The following is a 21127-nucleotide window of genomic DNA, read 5'->3' as shown; positions in this document are numbered from 1 at the left end:
GGCTTCACGCGCCCGGGCCTGCCTTGGGTAGCACGAGGAACCTCTCTCAGAGAACCTAAAACACGAGGCAGGAGGGCGTGTCCTCACATTCTCTAGCCATCATGGGGGAATCACATGAGGGGCAGGAGGGAGAGAAGAGTGGTGAACTGAGGCAGAACAGGAGAGGTGTGGGGAGCGGGGGAAGCAGTGGCAAATCAGCAAGGAGACTGGGACCCAGTATGCTCAGAACACCCCCAGCACACCCACATTTTCAATTGAGGATTCAAGACCTTCCTGCCCATACAGTGCTGGTCCTGACAGAGCAAGGCACCCGGGGGGCCTGTGGCGGGAAAATTGCTAAAATCACAGAAACATCGACTTCCAGAAATTACAGTTTCTCTTACAAGGGTCCTTGAGCAGAACTTTGATAGCGGGGGGTGGGGGGGTAGGGGGGTAAGTGCGATTGGCCCAGGACAGCCAGCGGGGGTGGGAGGAGGTGGGAGGGCCCAGGCAGGTCTGTCCCCACGAAGTGTCCAGGAGGAGCACAAGGGGCCCTTGGAGGAGAAATGACCACCAGCCAAGCCCAAGGAAATTTCCAGAACAGAGGCTGAGGGCAGGGAGAAGCCTGGAGGGACCCAAGGCCACGAATTCCTTGTTTCCCCCTCCTTTGTGGGAAAAGCTTCCCGCCAAATCCTAAGGACAGGTCTGGAAGTTCTTAAAAACGTGACAAGTTGCTTCTGCGGGGCAGCCGCCTAAACGCTCCACCCAGGGCCAAAGGAGGGGGCGTCCCAGCCCAAAACGACACCTGCGCCCGATGAGGGTGCGGCTAGGGCCGGGGCTCCCCAACCAGGGGCAGGGGACCCCTAGCCTGCGGCTCTCCCCTCAGCCTCCACTTCCCTACCCGCCTGAGGACCCAAACCCCGCCCCGCCCCCTCTTCCTTATCTCCTTCTAACCTTTTGCATTTTATAGTCTCATTTCCTGTCGGGTTTTGCATTTCCCTCCCCCTGCCTGCCTATGACACACTTTCTCTCCTTTTTTCTCTCTTTCACCTCCTCTGGCCTCCGGACTCCGGCCTGGGCGGCGCACAGCCCCCTCCCGGCCCTGCAACCCCCGGGCGGGCGGTGCCCCTCGGACGGCCAGGCAGGGCCGGGCCCAGGGGAAAGCCGGCGGCCTGCGCGGAGGAGGCGGCCAGCACGGCTGGCGGAGCATGAGCGCCTCAGGTAGGCACCAGCGGACGCGGGGGTAGGGGGCGCAGTGTGGGGATGCCGCCGCGGGGGGCGCAGTCCTGGGGGGCGCCGTCCTGGGGGGCGCGGCTGGGGTAGAGCACACGCTACGTGGGGGTGGGGCGGGGGTGGGGACGGCGTGGGGTAGGGGTAACGATGACGCAGCGGAGTCGCGGGTGTAGGTTGGGGGGCAGGAAACCGGGGATGGCGCCGCCGAGGGGGGGCGCAATCGTGGAGAGGGGGAGAGCACACGCGGGGTGGGGGCGACGTGAGGGGCATGGGCTGGCTTGCCCTCTGCGTGCCTCTCTCCGCCTCCCCTCTTCCTCTACCTCACTCTCCCTGCCTCCCCCACCCCCGCCTTTTCCCTTCCAAGCTTTATTTCTTCCACTTTCCACCTCCTTGTGTCCCCTCCGTGCCTCTCCCAAACAGTCGGTCTCCCTCCGGGTGTCTCCCCCTGACAGGGTCCCCACACCCCTGTGGCAGTGGCCCGTCGGTGCACCTGCCCGCAGAGAGGAAAAGAACCTTTTCTAACACCTGAAAGGACAGGAAGTTTCCAGACCACAGCGAAACCTGACTCAGAGGCTCCTGCGGGGTGCAGAGGGGAGGGACCGCCTCTCCTATGGGGAGGCAACGGGCCCAGGTTCCCAGCACAGCCAGGAGGGGCCCGGGCGCAGTCCCCCTGCCCGGGGGCGCTGACCACCCCAGCCCAGGGTTAGGCTGGAAGCCCCCCACCCCCACCCCGAGCTGTGCTGAGCCCTGAGGCACAGGGAGGGAAGGCGAGTGCAGAGCACAGGGGGCGGGGCCACCGGGAGGCCAAGGCTGTTGGCTCAGACTTTTCTGCCAGAGCTGGGGTTTGTGTCCCCTGTGTTCTTCCGGCACCAGCTCAGGAGAGTGTCAGCACAGGGCCATTTGCTGAATCCTGGTCTTGGACCGAACTGACCCCTGTGCCCAGACTGCCCTCGAAGCCTTTGATTTGTAGTTCAAAAATTTTCTCTTGACATTTACAACTTCTCCTGAAGGTGTAAGGTCATCAACCTTCCAGAAAGGGAAAAATGCGCCAGTCAGTCACCTGACAATTATTGAATGTTTACTCCATGCAGTATGTGCACTGGAGACCCTGTGAGCTGTGGGTTAATACGAGGGCGAGGATTTAGGCTAAAACTCCCACCTCTGTCCTTTCTCGGAATGTCCACCTCTTCCCACCCCGAAGGAGTCTGTAAAACATTGTGATTCTGCCGAGGGTCAGAGGTGATCTGAGGCCCAGAGGGTGCCTGGTACTGGGCCTTGCCACACTCCAGGAAGGGGGTTTGGACCTGTGTGGATTTTATTAGCACCGGTATGAAAACGGAAGTCGGGTCACCCTGCCAGTCCACAGAGTCTTGAGTCAGGGCTCGAATGATCCTTGATGCATTTTTTTTCTTAATTGTGGTAAAACACACGTAGCGTGAGATTTACCTTCTGCCCCACTGTTCAGTCTGTAGTTGGGTGGTATTGACATTCACACTTGTGCATCCTCGTCTGGACCTTCATCTTCCAGTCTGAGACTCTGTCCCCACTAAACACTGATGCCAACCCCCCACCCCCTAGTTTCTGGCATCTACCCTGCTTTCTGTCTCTGTGGGTATGACTCCCCCCGGAACCTCACATAAGAGGAGCTGCACAGCGTGAGTCTTTTCGTGACTGGCTTCTTGCGGTGAGAACCACGTCCTCAAGGCTCACCCGGGTTGTGGTCTGCGTCCGAATTTTCTTCCTTTTTACGGCTGAGTAGTATCCCACCACGTGGATGGACCCGGTTTTGTTTATCCCTTCATCATATGGTGATCTTCTAAGACGACTTGTGAACCTTACGGTTCTTCTAAGGACCATGGCCCTTGTTTGAATCTGCCACGGGCACTGTCTTGGTGACTCTGCCCTGGGCACCGTAGGGGACACGCAGAAGGGACAGAACGCCCAAGGGTCCTTGCCCTAAGTAGTTCACGCTGTGCCGTCTGGGTATGCTTTGGCCAGAGTATACGGAGACACCAATGAGACGGAACAGAACTGCGGGTGAGGACGGTGGGAGGCGAGGCTGGAACCTGGCTGCTCTCAGAGGCTGCGGGGACTGGCAGAAGGTTCCAGGCTGAGGCCGCGCAGGCACAGCAACGTCCCAACGTCTTCCTCGCTTTCCTACCTAGTGTTTCTCCTGCTTCCCTGCTACCCAGGACGGAAGGGCTGTGTGTCCGGGCAGGTGGGGGCGGGGGAGGGGCGGTGGACGATGGCCTGCTCCCCGCCCATTGTGCGTCCTTCGTGGTCTTCCACGCTGGGTCCCGGCGCTCAGATGCTTATCGTGACAAGGAGCGTGGAAGGAGGACCAGCGGAGCTCCGCTAGCCAGTCTTAAGGCCGCCTTCTACCAGGTCTTGCCTTGGCTCTGTGCTCAGCCTCAGGGGAACACTCCCTGGTGATGGGGACCCAGGAGTCCCAGGCGCCTACCCTGACACAAGCATGACCTGCCAGTCTTTGGCACCCAATCTGTGACAGGTTTGGTCACATCAAGGCAAGAAGGCAGTCGGAGGCCTATGTTCCAACTGTCAGGTCTGAGGCCGGCTGGGCCAGTGGGAGGGCGTGGCCTCCGGTGGCCCCACATGTGCCCATCTGTGCTCGGCCTGCGACCTTGGACCGGCTGTCACGTCAGCTTCACGAGAGGCATTTCTCCCCCGTGAAACCCGGATATTAATACTGATTATTTTCAGGATTGCTGGTTACACCAAGCATAAAATAAGAAAACACAAAATGTGATAAATGACAACCTTTGCTGGCATTACTGGCGTCAGGGGAAAAGAGGGCTGATTTTGGGGTCCAGGCTGAGGGCTGGAACCCCTGCTTTCCCACACAGTCCGACTCGGTTACCTCTCTACAAACCCCACCTTCCTGGTAGCCGTGTGCCTATACTGCATTATCTGATCAGCCGGGAACATGTTTGAATTGATTTAAAAGCAGGATGAGAAAGAAACGGAAAAAGGCAACTTTTGAGGAAGTGCCTTAAAAACGCTTTGCTTCTAAGAACAGTCGCAAGTGGTAAATGCCCAGAGCCAGCCCTCAGCGGGGCCACATGCCCCGTGCCTCGTCCCCTAGCGCTCCGTGAGCTCGCCCTGCGCTGTGGTCTGTGGTGGTAACAGGCTGGCTGTTTTGGTTGTGATCTGTTCAGGGATCTGAGATGCTGATGGTCATGGTCACATTTGTGTTCGGCCGTCCTGTGCCAGGGATGGTATGAGTGTGCCCGTCTCTCCGGGCTTGCGCCCTCTCTTCCTGCACCAGCCCCGTGGTCCAGCTCACTCAGGCACATCTGTCACAGCCCCTCCACGCAGCTGGGGGATCCTTCCTCCGAGGGTGGTTCTCCTCGCTAGTGGCTGAGCCAGAGGGAGGGGCATGCAAACTCCCTACCCGGTTTCAAAGGTGTAGACTTCTTGCTGGCCCCGGTCCCACTTAGGAGTGGGCAGCCCTCAGACACATGGGGCAGGGACAAGGAAGCCCCTCCCTGTACTCTGTCCCACGTACGCCCCCTCCCCCCTAGGCAGACCTTCCTCTTCTCCAGGCACTGCCACCCCCTGGGGCTGGCCCCGTCCACGAGGAGGCGAGATACTTTAGTGGCAAGATCTGTGGTCTCAGAGCCAGGCGGACAGGACATCCGTCCTGACTCTGCAACCCACAAGCTGCATGACCTCAGGGAAATCATCAAGCTCTGAGCCTCAACTGCACATGTGTAAAATGGGTATAAAAATACCACCCCATACATTAATGCAGACCAAAGAGTTTCAAACGAAGGTAGTCTGACAGCTTCTGCTTTTAAAGCCGTGCTTCTGACTTGGTTATTTGTGAGGGAGGTGGGGGCTGGAGGCAGAACCGAAGTGATGAGTTAAATACAGGGCAATATATAGCACAGAGCTGTCTCCTAATTTACAAAAAAAAATCAATGAGAGGCAGGAGTCGGCAAGCTTTTTCTGTAAAGGTCCAGATAGTAAATATTTTAGGGTTTTCGAGCCAGACAGTCGCTGTGGAGACAGCTCGGCTCTGTTCTTCATGGTGACAGCAGGTGCCCCCGCACATGCTTCAAGCCAGAGGGGCCAGTGGTGCAAAACGGGTGGTACGGGCTTGGCCCTTGACCGATATTTTCCAGGTCCAGAATCAGGGAACCTGACCCAAGAGGAAAATTCTTAAAGACACGAGTAAACAATTTGAACACACTGGGCGACGTGTTTCATCTGTAATGAATCGCGTGCAAAAATAACACAACAGGGGCATGCCGGTTTTTCCGATCACACTGGCAGAGACCAAAAGGTGGAGTAGGGGCAGCGGGCACACATACACAGTGGCTTTGACAATATTTACCAACAGATGAAGCGAATAAGCCCTCCACTCTAGGAATTCCACTTCTAAGAAATTATCTCAGAGACTTTTTCTGCCCGTCAGTATTCATCGAAGTCCTGTTTACCCAAGGAAGAGTTTGAATCCTCGCAGATGCACCCCCAGAGTGAGGTCCCTCTGTACAATGCAGTTGTGTCCCTCTCTTTTGGTTTTTTGGGAGTTGTTTTGTTTTGTTTTTACCAAGAGCATGTGCTGTCTTTACAGTCAAGGAAACAACAGTGAAAAGTAAGGTTAGGCAGAGTATCTAGGGCCGTCCCCAGCCGCTGCCGTGGGCCCCGTCCTGGTTCCTCTTGGTGCCAGCTGCCGGCCCGGGGAGATCCTGCCTCTCGCCCTGCCCTCCAATCTCAGCTGCATCCCAGTGAGAGAAATCACAGGGCCTCACTTCCCAAACCTGAAGTGCACAGCTCTTGAGTTTTTCTGTCCGCCCACGTGGCCAAGTACTTAACGGGGGGGGGGGGGGGGGTTACGGCACCCTGGGTTGGCGGGGAGGGTCTCAGGCCCCTTCCCTGTCGCTAACCCCCCACTCACTTTGCCTGTCCCTGAACTTCACACCGTACGTTCCCTCTTGCCTCCACTGAGACCCGATGGTGGGCCTCGTGGGCTCCCCGTTCGCTGCGGAGTTGGGGGGCTCTGTGTGGATGTTTGCGGTTTCTCAATCAACTGGTTCTACCACTTGTAAACATCTGTGTGCTTCCGCTCGGAGCTATTATGATAAAAGCACACTTCTGTGGAAGTCTTGGTGGTGATGACCCATGTTTTTTCATCCGAAGGTGAACAGAAGCCCCGCGCCAGCACTACTGAGCTTTCATAGATTGTTATTTCAGGGGACAGACGTTGGAATGAAGTAAAACTACGTCTTACTGACATTAGTACGTCCTTCCTTATCTCTGAGTGAGGACTATGTGATTCATTGAAGTTTCCTAAGAAGAAATGGCCTTTTTTTAAAAAAGAGACTCGAGTATGGTTGGTGCAGCCGGAAACATGCAGTTGAATAGCAGTGACACCTCACATTTCTGTCCCAGGCTCCAGTCTCAGTTCTCAGATGCTTTTCCAAACCTGACTTGTTAGCCTCCGTCACACCTGGGGTGCCATGGCCTGTGGTCATCCCTGTTCATGGACAAAAAGACAGGTGCGTGGAGTTCCCCCAGTCCTGGGGGCATCCGGGGGAAGGGCCTCTCTGTCGCTGCAAACCCTGTCTCTCCTGGCCCTTAGGGGAGATTGTGGTGGCATGGACTGTACATTCAGGGGGTGTTTCAGGTCTCGGAAGAAAGTGGCCTAGGAGGGGAAGGGTGGCTTTCTCTCTAAGGGTCCAAGTCTGGGAGAACGCCCGACTAGAGCAGAGCGCAAGACCGTTCACAGGGAATGCACCAATCTCTTTCCACCTTAATGTTGTTGTCGTACAGAGTTTTTATCTTAAGGCTGTGTCTCTCTTAACTAATTAAAACTGGGTGGGTTTTGTTGTTGTTTTTATTTATTTATTTATTTATTTATTTATTTATTTATTTATTTTTGAGAGAGCGTGCATGAGCGGGGAGCAGGGGCAGAGAGAGAGGGGGACAGAGTATCGCAAGTGAGCTCTTTACAGACAGCACAGAGCCTGATGTGGGGCTCGATCTCATGAACCGTGAGATTATGACCTGAGCTGAAGGCAGATGCTTAACAGGCTGAGCCGCCCAGGCACCCTTATTGAAATAGCTCTTATCCAGGTCACTGATGTCCCCCAAGTGGCTAAGCCCAGGGGTCCATTCTTAGTCTACCCAGCCACACGTGCGAGTCCCCCCTCCTTGAAACACGGTGTTGGTTTGGTCTCGGCTTTTGTCCTTCCTTACCCACCACTTCCTACCTCTCTCTTCTGGTTCCACCATAACCCCCAACCTCAGGGTCAAAGTGCCTGGGGCCTCTTCTCCCCATGCTCTCCCTCCCAGATGGTCTCATCCAGTCTCATGGCTTTAGAAGTGCCAGGACTCTGCAGCTCACGACTGCCACGTCTCTGCCCAGGCCCCCTCCCGGGCTCTAGACGCTGACAGCCAAGAGTCTCAACTTGTCTACCTGGACATGAATAGATCCAGAATCAAACTTCTGATGGCCCCGACCCTGCCAGGTGCGGAGGCTTAAACACCCCCCAGAGGCCCTGCTTCTTAGGAAAGGAGTGTGTCCCCATGCTCCGTGCAGAAGTCACCCTGCTCCGGTGGGTCGCGGAGAACGTCATTCTTCAGCCTTTTTGGTGTATCTTCTGGTGGGGAATTGCTCACCCAGCAGGTGTGACATGCTGGAGATGCCACCAGCCTCAGCAGGAGGAGACTTGGGGTCTGGGCCACTACCCCACTAGACAGTCTTGGCCAAGTCCCTTCTCCCCTCTGACTCAGTTTCCTCCTGTGTGAAGCAATGAGACAGGACTTGGGATGGCACCTGCATTCCATCCTCACAGCCATCCCAGGCAGCTGGTTATGGCTTGGTTAGAAGGCCAGAGCTCCGTTCCAGAGTTCTGTGATCGATTGCCCACGTCTGCTGTGGGTGTAAAACTGAAATTGAAGCCCGGTGGCCCCGATTAGTCATCTGTGCACCTGTTTGTCATGACCAGGAATCCTCAGAGCCTTAAAACTCCATGATTGTTCGCTGACCTTGAGCCAATCACTTCACCGTCCCAAGATTTTGTTTCTTCACGAGCAAGATGGAGATAAAGAGCCCTTGCCTCCCTGCCACGCAGAATTGCTCTGAGGAGACAGTGGGTGAGAAATGGCTATGAAAACAGCAAACCGTTCTACGAACATGAGATTTTGTGGTTATCGACCGACGTCTCTCGTCCTGGTGCATGTTGACCGTGCCTCCTCTGAACCCGTCTCACTGGGCTTTGCTGTTGCTGTGCACCCGCTCTGGTGAGACAGTGCCGTCTGGGCTTCCCGAGTGACCATGAGGAAGGGGATGGCCCTCAGATGTTGGGTGTGGGGTGTGGTCTTCCATGCTCGAAAGGTCTCCGCCTCGGCAACGCAGCTTCCTCTGGTGGGGGCGCCCCTCACGCGGTGGCCGCTTTGCGCAGCAGGCTCGGAATGGAAATCTTCCCAAAGCAGATTTTTGTCCCCCTCCGGTGTTCATCTTTATGGCCCAAATCTCTGGCCTTAATTTTCCAGCTGAGCCAGTTGGGAGTGGCTGGCCTCGCCCCTGAGCATGGCTCTGCTGAATTTCTGGAGTGGCCACTGGCCTGCACGTTACGGGAATCTGCTGGAAAGAGCCAGATCTACCCATTCTGTCCCTGGATAAAAGCACCCTGTCCCCAAAGCTACATGTCTCCCTTCTTTCACCTTGAATGTGGCTAATGCCCTATTTGCTGCAAAAATCCCAAACAGACTCCCCACTGGCAGCCTCCCGGATGCATTAGCTTCTCCTTCCCACCCAGGGGAGCCGTCCGTTCTGAGATTATTTGGCTTAAGTGAAGCTTTGGGGCATTTATTCTTGCCAGTGGGACGTTCTGAGTTGGATTCATTGGCCAGGCTCTTATTTATTAGCGGGTGTGTTTTATTGTAATGCTATTCATTTCCTTCTGTCTTCATTCTCCGGTCTTTGTCATGAACAATGTTTGGTGTGAAATGAGCAGCATTCAAAAGTCTTCTAAGACATCAAGGGTCTTTTTTTTTTTCTGTTTTGTTTTTTTTTGGGTTTTTTTTTGGGTTGTTAGTGGCAGAAAAATAAAGGTCTTGTGTTTCGTGTAGGCTTGGAAACAGTGAATCAGATTTTTGTTTTGTTGAAAACCTGAAAATCTCGGGCAGGAGTTAAAAGTCTCTGGACAGAGCCGCACGCCATGTTCCGGGGCTTGGGGTGATGCCCCTTCCCGATGGGCCACTCCACAGGAGAGGGGGTGGCCACCCACAGAGACCGAACCGAGAGAGACCTGAAGGACCGCCTGAGTCAAAGCGCTGCTGGGCAGAGAGGGTGCCCACACTTCCTCCCTTGCCTTTCCTGTTCCGAGGGGCGTTTTCGTGATTCAAAACCTGGTTGTTATTCAGAACAGAAACTGTGTAGTAAGTGTGGGCTCTGCCCCCCACCAGCCATGCGACCTTGGACGAGTCTCGGGTCTTGTCTGCGCCTGCCCTCCTCTGTAAAATGGGCCTGACAGTGTCCTTCCAACAGGGAATTAGACAGAATGCCGTCTACCAAGTGCAGCCGGCAGGTCGCTCAGACACACAGTAAGGAGCAGGTCACACTCATGAGGCTGGCCTGCGCTGCCCGTTGGCGGGGGACCCAGAGCAAGCTCTGAGGGATCCTTGCCGGATCTCAAATTCAGCGAGAGCAGTGTATGCCTGATGCCCAGACGGTAACCTCCATTACCCACCTGTTCGTCCCTCACCTGTGCCCGGCGTGCCCCCTCCACGGGCACCCTGCCAGGTGCTGGGGAGAAGAGGATGAGATGGCGAGAGTCTCAGCCCCCCAAGCGTGTGCTGTGCCGAGGAGACGGACGTGCACACACACAGTCACCACGGGGCTGAAGGAGGGGAGCACTGGATCGGCTTGAGGAAGCTGGAAAGACCCCCCAGAGCCGCCTGGGCCAAGTCTGGCAGAATAACACAGTTTTTGCCGGCACACAGGTGGGGAGGGCCTTCTAAGCAGAGAACCAGCCTACGCAAAGCCACGGAGGTATGGTTAGTGGCAGCGTCAGACAGAAAGACGGGAGGGCGCCGGGGCAGAGGGAGGAGAGGCCACCGAGAGCCCTGGGGAACGAGCCAACGAGACAGGTGCTGTCCTGTGGGCGAGGGCCAGCCACAGGGGCGTTCTGAGCAGGGGCCGCGAGCTAAGATGCATGTTCAGGTCCGAAGGGTCACGCGTGGCAGCGAGGGGACCAGATGGGAGACGCAAGACGAGGCAGGGGCCTCCTAATGGGACATGGGCCAGGATTAGTTTTATTTTTATTTCAAATAAACGTGCAGACCCCAATTGCACAGCTCGGGGGCGCAACGTGTATGCGCCCCTGTCACCAGCACCCAGATCAGGAAACAGAGCAGGAATGTGTACAAAATAATAGTGTGCTTGATAAGAATAATAATGATGTTCAATATAATAACAAGTTTTGGTGTAAGTGTGTCCCAAATGCTTGATTGGGACATTGAGGTACTAAAACAATACTGGTTGTTTGTTCAAGTGCTGCGTACCCTGTCTGGCCACCTGAGCCACGTCCACGAATTGCACGGGGCTCTACCTTTTTCAGCAGTTTGCCAGGAACAATCTGTTTTATGAACATTGCACATTTTATCTGCATTATTAGTGACGGCTCTTTTGGGTTGTTCCCCATTTTTTGCCATCATGAAGAAGGCTGCTGTGACCACTCCTGCATCTTTCTTTGGGAGACACGAGCCTGTATTTCCACCCAGGAATCGATCTGCCGATTCAGAGTATGCAGACAGTCAGCTCCAGGAGATCATTCTCCAGGAACGTTGTCCTGAACTACGCCCCCATCAGTGACAGATGAGTCCCAGCTGCTCCGCATCCTGGCCCATATGTGCTATTTTCTGTCTTTTTGTTTGAGCCATTCAGGTGGGTGTAGGGCCAAAACAAAAAATTTTGTGGTTTTTAATTTGCATGTCACTTATGACTAATTAAGTCTAGTACCTTTTTTGTGTGCTTATTGGCCATTTTGGATAGTGTCCTTGGTGAAGTGCCTCCTCAAGCATCTGGCCTGTTATTCTATTAGGTTGTCAGCTTCTTATTAAATTGTAGTAGTTCTTTATATATGATAGATAGGAGTTCTTTGTCAAATATACATATTACTGATATCTGTCTCCAGTTTATGGCTTGCTTTTTCACCTTCTGGATAGAGTCTGCCGATGAATAGAAGTTTTTAATTTTAACATAGTCCAATCATGTCATCTATAACCCATAATTCTTATGGTTAATTATCTTTTGAATTCTATTCAAGAAAGATTTGTCTTCCCCAAGATTTATGGCTTCTTCTAAAAGCTTTATTGTTTCATCTTTCACATTTAGATCTACAACCCCTCTAGAATGAATTTTTTGTAAAGTTTATTTTTTTGTAAAGTTTATTTATTATTTATTTTGAGGAGGGGGAGGGGCAGAGAGAGGGAGAGAAAGAATCCCAAGCAGGTTCCACGCTGATAGCATGTGGCTGGAACTCACAAACTGCAAGATCATCACCTGAGTTGAAATCAAGAGTCGGACGTTTGACTGACTGAGCCGCCTAGGCGCTGCCCCTGAATTTTTTCCTTTAAAATAGACTTTATTGAAGGGTACTTTAGATATGTATTTAATACAATGCACCCATTTTAAGTATACAGTCCAGTGTGTTTTCACAAATGTATATACCTGTGTAATCACAACCATAATGAAGATAGAGGATGTTTCCATGACCCTGTTAAGTTGCCCCCTGTCCCCTTGCTACTGGGGATGTGGTCCCTGGACCCACAACACCACCCTCACCGGAAAGCCAGTTAGAAGTGCAGGCTGGCAGGCCCCTGCCGCAGACCTGCTGAATTAGAATCTGCATCGTAACAATATTCGAGAGTACTTTACAATGCACATTAAGGTTTAGAGGCAATCTGAGTTGCTTTGGAGAAAGGTGACAAGCCAAAAATGCTGTTTCTATTGTTATAAATAGCATCGCCTGAAGCAAGGCAGGGGACATGATAGATTATCCAGTTTGGGGGGAAAATGAAAGCAAGGACTAAGTTGGGAAGAAATGTAGAAGTCATTTCAGGAGCACCCTCTAGTCCCTGGACCAAACACGTGTTCTCCCAGCCTCCTGGCCCCACCCTTGCCGGGACCGGGCTCACGGGGCGGGGGGTGGGGGGAATGAGAGGTGCCACAGGGAGGCTCATGGAGCACCTGCTTCCTGGTCTGCCCTGGACCCGAGTGGAGAAAACCATCCCAGGGACCAAGCTCAGACGGGATATAATTTGGGGGTGGTTGCCGTCACCTGTTTTACTTTAATTTTTATCGTTAAGAAATATACACAGCGGTTTCAATGTCACATATTTCCACGTGGCTTCTAGTAAAAACCAGCAGCCCCCCAGCCCCCACCCTCCCCACTTCCCTGACACTTTAATCACCCAGTCTTCCCGGGGCCCTGTTTCTCAGTGAGTAAACGTTCCTTCTCCTGCGGGGCTGGGAAGGGAACCTCTTCCACATCTTCGGCCGCTCCTCCTGGTTTCAGCCCCTCCTCTGCTGTCCTTCTGCAGTACAAGGTGCCTCTCTTTTCTGGGCTCTTAATGGCTCTTCGACCGTTAGGCACTGGGTTTCAGCTTTCTCCAAGTCTCTAACATTTTTTAATTACAAGTTTCTTTTAACAATTCAAGAAAATTGAATATATATAATTATAACAATACTAATGTAGATTATATACAATAAAACTAACAAAAACACTTCACCTTTCTGTGTGTGGACGCTCTCGTTGTGAATGGTGTGAAATGCCTGTAAACCCCCTGCCCGGGCCGCCCCAGCACGTTCCGTTCCCCCTGTGATCTGCAGCACTGCCGGAGTTTCGCAGGAATCGAGCTCCCTTCTACTCTGGCTCTACATTTGTGCTCACTTTAATCTGCTTGTCTTTCGCCAAAAACTACTGCGCTGTCTTCTTTCCCCCTTTGTGTTCTGCCTTCTCCGGTTTTCATTGAACATTTCCTGATTCCACTTTCTCTCCTGTCTTAGCCTACCGATTATACTGCTTTGTAAGTCTTTTTAAAGAATTTAGCAAATGCTTAAAAAAATTTTTTTAATGTTTATTTACATTTGAGAGAGAGAGAGTGCGAGCAGGGGAGGGACAGAGAGAGAGGGAGACACAGGATCCAAAGCAGGCTCCAGGCTCTGAGCTGTCAGCACAGAGCCCGATGCAGGGTTCAAAGTCAGGAACTGTGAGATCATGAGCTGAGCTGAAGTCGAAGGCTTAACTGACTGAGACCCCAGGTGCCCCTGCCCTCCTGATTCTCACTGATGGCAAGAATCCATCTCTCAGCAGTGTTGTCTGCTTCTCCAGTAGAACCATCAACAACCATCAACAGTATAGTTATTTTAAATTCCACGTCTGATAATTCCAGTATTTGTGTCTTTTCTGAGTCCTTCTTGACTTTCCTTGTACTTTCTTTTGGGGAAGCATACAAATGGTGTTGGGTTATAGGAACTGAGGTAAAGAGGCCTTTGGGGTGAGGATATATGTTAATATGGCCAGGATTGGGGTCTGTTTAATGTCTTTTGTAGCTGTAGGTACTAGAAGCTTCTAGTGCCGTGAGTGCCCATCCTTATTTTGTCTCCCTTCTTGACTTTGAGCATCCTATGTGCTCCTTCTTAGAGTTTTTACAGCTCTTTCAGCTATAATCCATGGTAGTACTAAAGCCTGCTGGTATGGTGGAGGAGAATGTTCTAGAATCTGTGATAAAGTGTCAGTCTTTTAGTGGCCCTGGGTCTCGGTGCTGGGACCCTCACAAGTGATTCTTCAGGGATACCGCTTCCCCTCTACCCCCCCACTCCTCCTTTAAGCTGCAGTGTCTCAGTCTGTTTCCTTGATGCCTTGCCCTGTGACGATGGCTATGAAGAAGGCCCTCAGTCTGCTTCAAGGTGGTTTGTGTTATCTCCATCGTCTTTCTAGGATCCTCCCTGTGAGAACTTGGTGGGGCTCCTGATGGAAACGGCACAAGGACTGTGGTGTCCCCCTAACACTGTGGTCCTCCTAGTTTTTGATTCTTAATGGTCCACACTTGGCCTCCAGCAATCTGCCAAAATCACCATTAAGTGTTCCTACCAGTTTACGGCCCCAGTGGTTTCTGTCCCCTCTAAATAGGTCTCAGGTGTGGCATCCTGCTAGCTGTCCCTATCTCTCACATCCTCAAGGTAGACATCTGTCCTGTGACCTTAGCTCTACAACTAGTTTCTTAGTTCTCTGTGTCTCTTGGTTCTCAAGGAAATTGTTGATGTTCCGTTTGTCCAGCTTTTTCTGATAAGGATGAAGACACAGCTTCCAAGCTCTTCACACATTAGAGCTGAAACTACAGGTCAATACTTAGCTGCCTTCATTACTATGGTGTATTAGTCAGGGAAGGTGTACTGCATAATAAGTAGACCCCACAATACCAATGTCTTAGAGAGCACAAAGTAAATATTTTTACTTATGTGAAATCCAGCGTGGGCTTTCAGGTCAGCAGGACAGCTGCCCTTTGTGCTGTTCAGGGACCCAGGCTCTTTGCACCGTACCCTAGGGCCACGGTGTTGTTTTCACCCAGGCAGCAGAAGGAGGAGGGCAGAAATGTGCATGCATTGGAAGTTTCTTTTATACCTGCCCTTGAAGAAAGCACTTTGCTTTTGTTCACATTGAGTTGAAAAGAACACAGTCTCATGACCACACCTAACTTTGAAGGAAGCCAGGAAATGTCCTCAGGTCATGTGCCCACCCCTCCCCCACAAAAAGAGAATGGAATTCCAGGGACAGCTACCCATCTTTACTACTTATTGCTTTACCTTAGATTTTTATTTTATTTTGTTTTATTTTATTTTATTTTATTTTATTTTATTTTATTTTATTTTAGAGCACACATAAGAACAGGGGAGAGGGGCAAAAGAGGAGAGAGAGAATCTTAAGCAGGCTCCACGCTCAGCACAGAGCCAGACACGAGGCTCAATCTCACTACCCCAGGACCATGACTTGAGCCAAAATCAAGAGTTGGACTCTCAGCCAACTGAGCCAGCCAGGTGCCCCCATTACATTAGGTCGTAATGCCTGGTAGGACCAATCAAGAATGACCTCATTCTTGATTCTTTTTGGTCCTTTGCTTCCCCTTATTTACTTGAGATTCAGCTCCTCATGTTCTATAAAACACCCTGTTGGGATTTCAGTTGTATCGAATCTATAGATCAATTGGGGGGAACTGGCATCTTTCTGATATTGAGTGTTTCCATCTATGAATTGGGTTTGTCTTTCCATTTCTTTAGGTCTTCTACAATGTCTTTTTTTTTTTTAATTTTTTGATGTTTTTTTATTTATCTCCAAGAGAGAGAGAGAGACAGAGAGAGAGTGCATGAGCATGGGAGGGTCAGAGAGAGAGGGAGACACAGAATCTGAGCAGGCTCCAGGTCCTGAGCTAGCTGTCAGCACAGAGCCTGACGTGAGGCTCGAACCTACGAACCGTGAGATCATGACCTGAGCCAAAGTCGGACACTTAACCGACTGAGCCCCCCAGGCGCCCCCAAAGTCTTTCAATAAACTTTGAAAATCTTCTCTATAAAGGTTTTGCTTAGTTTTTGTTTTAAGCATCTTTGGTTTTTTGCTGCTCTTATAGTGTCTTTTAAAACCCAGCATTTATGTTTTTACTAGTGTAGAGAAATGCAGGATTTTTCATGTATTCAATCTTGGATTCATAACTATACTGAACTCTTTTTAAGTTCTGATACTTAGTCTTTGGGTTTGTTTTGTTTTTTTTTTTCTGTGTGGATAATAATATCATTTGTGAGTGACAGTGCTTGTTTTCCTTCTTTATCATTTCTTAGATATTTTATTTCTTTTTCTTTTTTCATTCCTTTATTTATTTATTTTTGCCACACTGGCTAGACTCTCTAACAAAGCATTGATTAGTAGCGTAATAGTGAGCATCTATGTTTAAGCTCCAAACTTGAAGGAAAAGCTTTCAAAGTTTCACTTTTTTTTTCTGAGCCACCCAGGTGCCCCTTTACTATTTTCTAAACTGTAACCAACTTTGTATTTCTGGGATAAACCCAATGTGGTCATGATTTTATTTATTGTAGCTCGATTTTTTCATAGTTGGAGAATCTTTTTGAGTTAAAGCATTCATCTTGTGCTTTCTCTATTCCCCAACTTTTAACATATATTATATATATAAAGATACTATATATCTATGTGTATATATAAAGAACTACTATAATATATACATGTATTTTTTCCTTCAGGATGGAGCTATTTGTTGTGTTTCCCTTCCAACCCTATCCTGCACCCATTGGCTTCTGGTTCATAAGTTACACACTGCAATTTTTATTCACTTAATGGATACTGTAGACATTTTAACATTCATATTTAATAAACTGAAAGTTAATTAATATCTTTGCCCTCCACCCCACAAATAACCAGGACTTTTGTATTCATTTCCACATACTGAACATGCCAATTAATTCATGCACTGAGGTCTGGTATTTTTATTCTCTTATTTTAAAACCCACAAAATAGACATTATTCGTTTTGTTACCATCTTCTTTGGTCACTATTCTTCTTTACATCTAGGCTTAGTATTTTTCTTCATTCCAGAAATGTATCCTTTACAAGATCCTTTAATGAGCTTCTGTTGGCGATACATTCTCAATTTTTGTCTGAAAATGCCTTGATTTTGCTGTTGTTCTTGAAATAAAATTGCACAGAGCATACGGTTCCGAGTTGCTGACACGCTCTTTCTGCACCTAGGCTGGATCACCCCATGCCTGAGGCCTCTCTGGTTGTTGACGTTTTTCGCATCCCCGAGTAACCGTTGTTCTTTGGAAAGTGGTCTTTTCCCCCTTGCTTCTTTTACAGGTGTGTTCTGTTTTATGGTGTTTGTTCTGTGGCCACACCGCCAGTACATGGGTGTGGATGGATGCTTCCATTCTCCATCCTGGGGTTTGTCGTACAGTCTGCATATGGGAGAGTCACGTTTTCGTCAGTTCTGGAAAGTGCCCAACCGTGGACCATTCGAGTACCGTCCCTCTTCCCGGCCATCCCCGCACCTGCGGTTCCGTCTCTCGTGTTCCCACAGATACCGCAACTTCTTTCTGGCGTCCATCTTTTGCCTCGCAGTACCGTCTTCATGGTAGATTCCTGGCGTTTGGTGTCTTGGTGATTTCTGCATATCTGTTTGTCAGTTGACTAATCCTCACCTCTGCTGTATCGGCTCTACTCTTCACCATCCTTTGAGGGCTTTAGAAACCAAAGTATTAAGGACATTTTCTTTCTTTTTTTTAATTGAAGTTTATTTATTTTGAGAGAGAGCAAGAGAGAGAGCTTGTGCACATTCCTGCAGGGAAAGAACAGAGAGAGAGGGAGAGAGAGAATCCCAAGTAGGCTCCGCACTATCAGCACAGAGCCCGACACGGGGCTCGATCCCATGAACCATGAGATCATGGCCTGAGCCAAAATCAAGAGTCGGACGCTTAACCAGCTGAGCCGCCCAAGCACCCCAAGGACGTTTTCAAGCACAGACAGAAGTAGAGATTCAGATCATGAACGCTTCCCCCCGTCCGAGTTCATTGGTACCTACACGGGACCCCTTCTGCAGCCGTGCATCCCTCTTCCTTCCCAGGCATGCGGCGCAGCACAGCCCAGACTCCACCTTGTTTCATCAGGAGCCGTGTGGTTCGTGGAGTTGTTAACGTCAGTCGTGATCGTTTGGGTCTTTCACACATCTGCCTGTTGGAGTTGTTTACCTTTTATATTTTGGTTATTTAAATGTATTAAACATGTGGCTCTTTAAGCATATTGGAGACGGGAAATCTCTATCTTGCTCTGTTCAAATTCTAACATCTGGATTCCTTGTGGGTCTGTTGCTATGGTTACTGTTCTGCTGTGGTGATGGGGCTCTGTTTTGCGGCATTATTATTATTATTTTAGGTTTATTTATTTATTTTGAGAGAGAACAAGCAGGGGAGGGGCAGAGAGGGAGGGAGAGAGAATCCCAAGCAGGGTCAGCACTGTCAGCACGGAGCCCGAGGCGGGGCTCAGACTCACGAACCAACTGTGAGATCATGACATGAGCCAAAACCAAGAGTCAGATGCTTAACTGACTGAGCCCCCTAGGCGCCCCTTTATTATCTTTTTTAATAGTAAGCTCTTGTTCTCTGTTTTGGTTTCTTTGGGAACCATTAAGTGTTTTACTCAGTTTCGTAAATGATTTATATCAGTTGTGAATTCCAGAATAAAATAATTTTTTTTATTTAAGTTTATTTATTTATTTTGAGAGCGAGAGTGATGGGTGAGGGGCATAGAAGAGGGAGAAGAATCTCAAGCAGGCTTCATACTGTCAGCGGGGCTCGAACTCACAAACTGCAAGATCATGACCTGAGCCGAAATCAAGAGTTGGACGCTCAAGTGACTGAGCCACCCAGGCACCCCCAAAATAAAAGAATTTAAGGTGGCAGTGTTACAGGTAATTTTATTGAATTTAATTTAAAAAATTTTTAGTGTTTAATTGAACTATGGTTGATATGCTAAATTTGTTTCTGTGTTCAGCATAGTGATTCCACAAGTACATTTATTACAAAATGTCCATCACAGTAAGCACATCAGTATCATTGACTATGTTCCCTGTGTTGTATTTTCACCCCTGTGACTCATTTATTTAATCCCTAGAATTGTGCACCTCTTCATCCCGTTCTCCTCTTTTACCAACCCCCAACTCTCCCCCCCACTTTGGCACCCAGTGGTGTTTTCTCTTTATTTGTGGGAGCTCCTGGTCTTTGAAACTTTATAGAAAAGTGTCGATGTCTGAATCAAGGGTGTGTTTCTCCAAAGACAATGTGAGTTTGCTTCTGCCTGAGGCCTGGGCACCCTGTGGGTGAGATCATTTGTATTTGTTTAGTATGGATGTTTTATTGATGTATAACATACATACAAAAATATGCAAATCATCAGTGAACAGCTTTGTGACCAGGCGATGATCAGAACTACAGAATTCCCCTCCTGCTTCTTTGGGTCATTTTGAACCCCCTTGCCCTGTGCTCTTTTTTCATTATCTGGTGTCTTCTACTTGGCATATGTCTGGGAGATTCGTCTGTGCAGATGCATGTGGGTACGGTGTCCATTTACATTGCTGTATAGTATTCCACCACTGTTTTCTCTTCTGGGGTGGATGAGCACAGGTGGCTTCCTGCTGGGGGTATGATGAATAGTGCTGCCTGCGTGGATCTTGTGTGAATATATTATGCCTCTCTGTCCGATCTTACACCCAGGAATGGAGGAATCGGGGGCATAGGACACACAGTCTGCTTTAATACTGACAGTCTTCCGCAAGGGTCTTACTCACATGTTTCCGAGAGCAATACAAGAGTAAGAACAATTTAAACTAAATCCTCACCATAGTGCCTTTTGGTGCATGAAGACAGGTGAATTAATATCGTCAAGCTGGGCACCTGGGTGGCTCAGTCAGTTAAGTGACCATCTCTTGATTTCGGCTCAGGTCATGATCTCACAGTTCAAGAGTTTGAGCCCTGCATCGGGCTCTGCACTGACAGTGAGGAGCCTGCTTGGGATTCTCTCCTCTCTCTCTTTGTCCCTCACCTGCTCATGCTCTCTGTCTCTCTCTCAAAATAAATAAGCTTAAAAAAAAAATGACTCTCAGGCTGCACGAAACTGGTGGCTATAGAGTCACAGCAAGAATGACCCCCTCTTCTGCTGAGGCTAAGACAGGTGTATTTCCTTGCTGTTTCCATCGGGGTTTTTGTTTCACCCATCACGTCTCCGGAAATACCACCCTTCGGGGTCCAGGCTGTAGGTGAGAGTCTCCAGTCTGACTCTCCACAGCGATCTGGCCCTGGGTCGGCTGCCTGGGGCTCAGTGGAGCCCTGCCGGGCAGTCTGGGCACCCGTGTTTGCTCCCTGCCTGCTCTAGGTTCCCACTCTGCTTTTACTTTTGGTCCCCAAGGACTCAGCTTGGGGTGCTGCCAGGTCAGTTATGTACATTAGTAAGTATTTTAAAGGACTTTTTCTGGCATTTCAGATCGATTATGATGGAAGGACTTTAGACTATGTGTGTTCCCAGATACAGTGCTCTCTGTCTGCTTCCCACCTTCTAAAATGTTGGTGACACGTCGCATCTGCCCTGGTCCTTTCCGTTCTCTGTCTCCTCGTGAACACACACGTGTGTGCATGCGTTTCGTTCCTTTTCTGTCAAATCGGTGCCATTTCAGGAGGGAACAGAGAGAGATGTGTAGGCATTTAACTGCAAATCCAGCTCGGAGCATTTTAAGTAATTCTCTCTCTCTTTCTCTGTGCTTGCTGACTGTGTGTCTCCTGGTGCCTCTTTCTCTTCCTTCTCAAAGTTTGGGCCTCAGACCAGCAGCGCCGCCATCTCTTGGGCTCTTGTTAGGAATTCAGGCTCCCAGATCCCGCCCCTGGGCTGTTGCAACACCAGCGCCTGGTGATTGCGACACAGCGCCGACCTCCAGCGGCTCCGCTCAGTACCTCAGGCTCCACGCGGACCCCTTCTCCTGGCCCGGCCTCCTCTCTCATCCCGGCTCCTTCTTCCTTCCCCACCGGGGTCCCCGTTCAAGCCAGGGGCTCTGGGACAGCAGTCCTCAAATCTGCACTTGAGAAGCAACTTCCCAAACCCACCCTTCCTGGGCCACACCACGGGAATCACATCCTTATTTGGGCAGAGCCTGGGGCATCGTATTCTGGAAGCTCCTACGGTGAGCTGTGTGTATCCAGGAGACTCAGAGATAGTGCAGAGCAGCCATGGCCTTGGGAAGTCCCCAGTCTGGATCTGAGAAGACATTCTGAAGCGTCGGAAACAGCTCCAGGGGCAAAGAGTAGATTTCTGGGGGGTTTAATGTAAATTGCTTA

General features: G+C 50.3%; 1 protein-coding gene across 2 annotated transcripts in view; it reads left to right on the top strand.

The window, feature by feature from the left end:
- Nucleotides 1-1025: 1025 nt before the first annotated feature.
- Nucleotides 1026-21127, top strand: part of CARD11 (caspase recruitment domain family member 11) — a 108955-nt gene continuing 88853 nt past the window's right edge. For both annotated transcript variants that reach the window (XM_039226090.1, XM_039226089.1), the window contains exon 1: nt 1026-1200. The gene's annotated coding sequence lies outside the window, so the exon portion shown is untranslated. The remainder of the gene's footprint in view (nt 1201-21127) is intronic.

This window comes from Hyaena hyaena, unplaced genomic scaffold (assembly GCF_003009895.1).
Source record: "Hyaena hyaena isolate Hyena2069 unplaced genomic scaffold, ASM300989v1 scaffold_20, whole genome shotgun sequence".
Lineage (NCBI taxonomy): Eukaryota > Metazoa > Chordata > Mammalia > Carnivora > Hyaenidae > Hyaena > Hyaena hyaena.
This window is presented reverse-complemented; position numbering and strand designations above follow the sequence as displayed.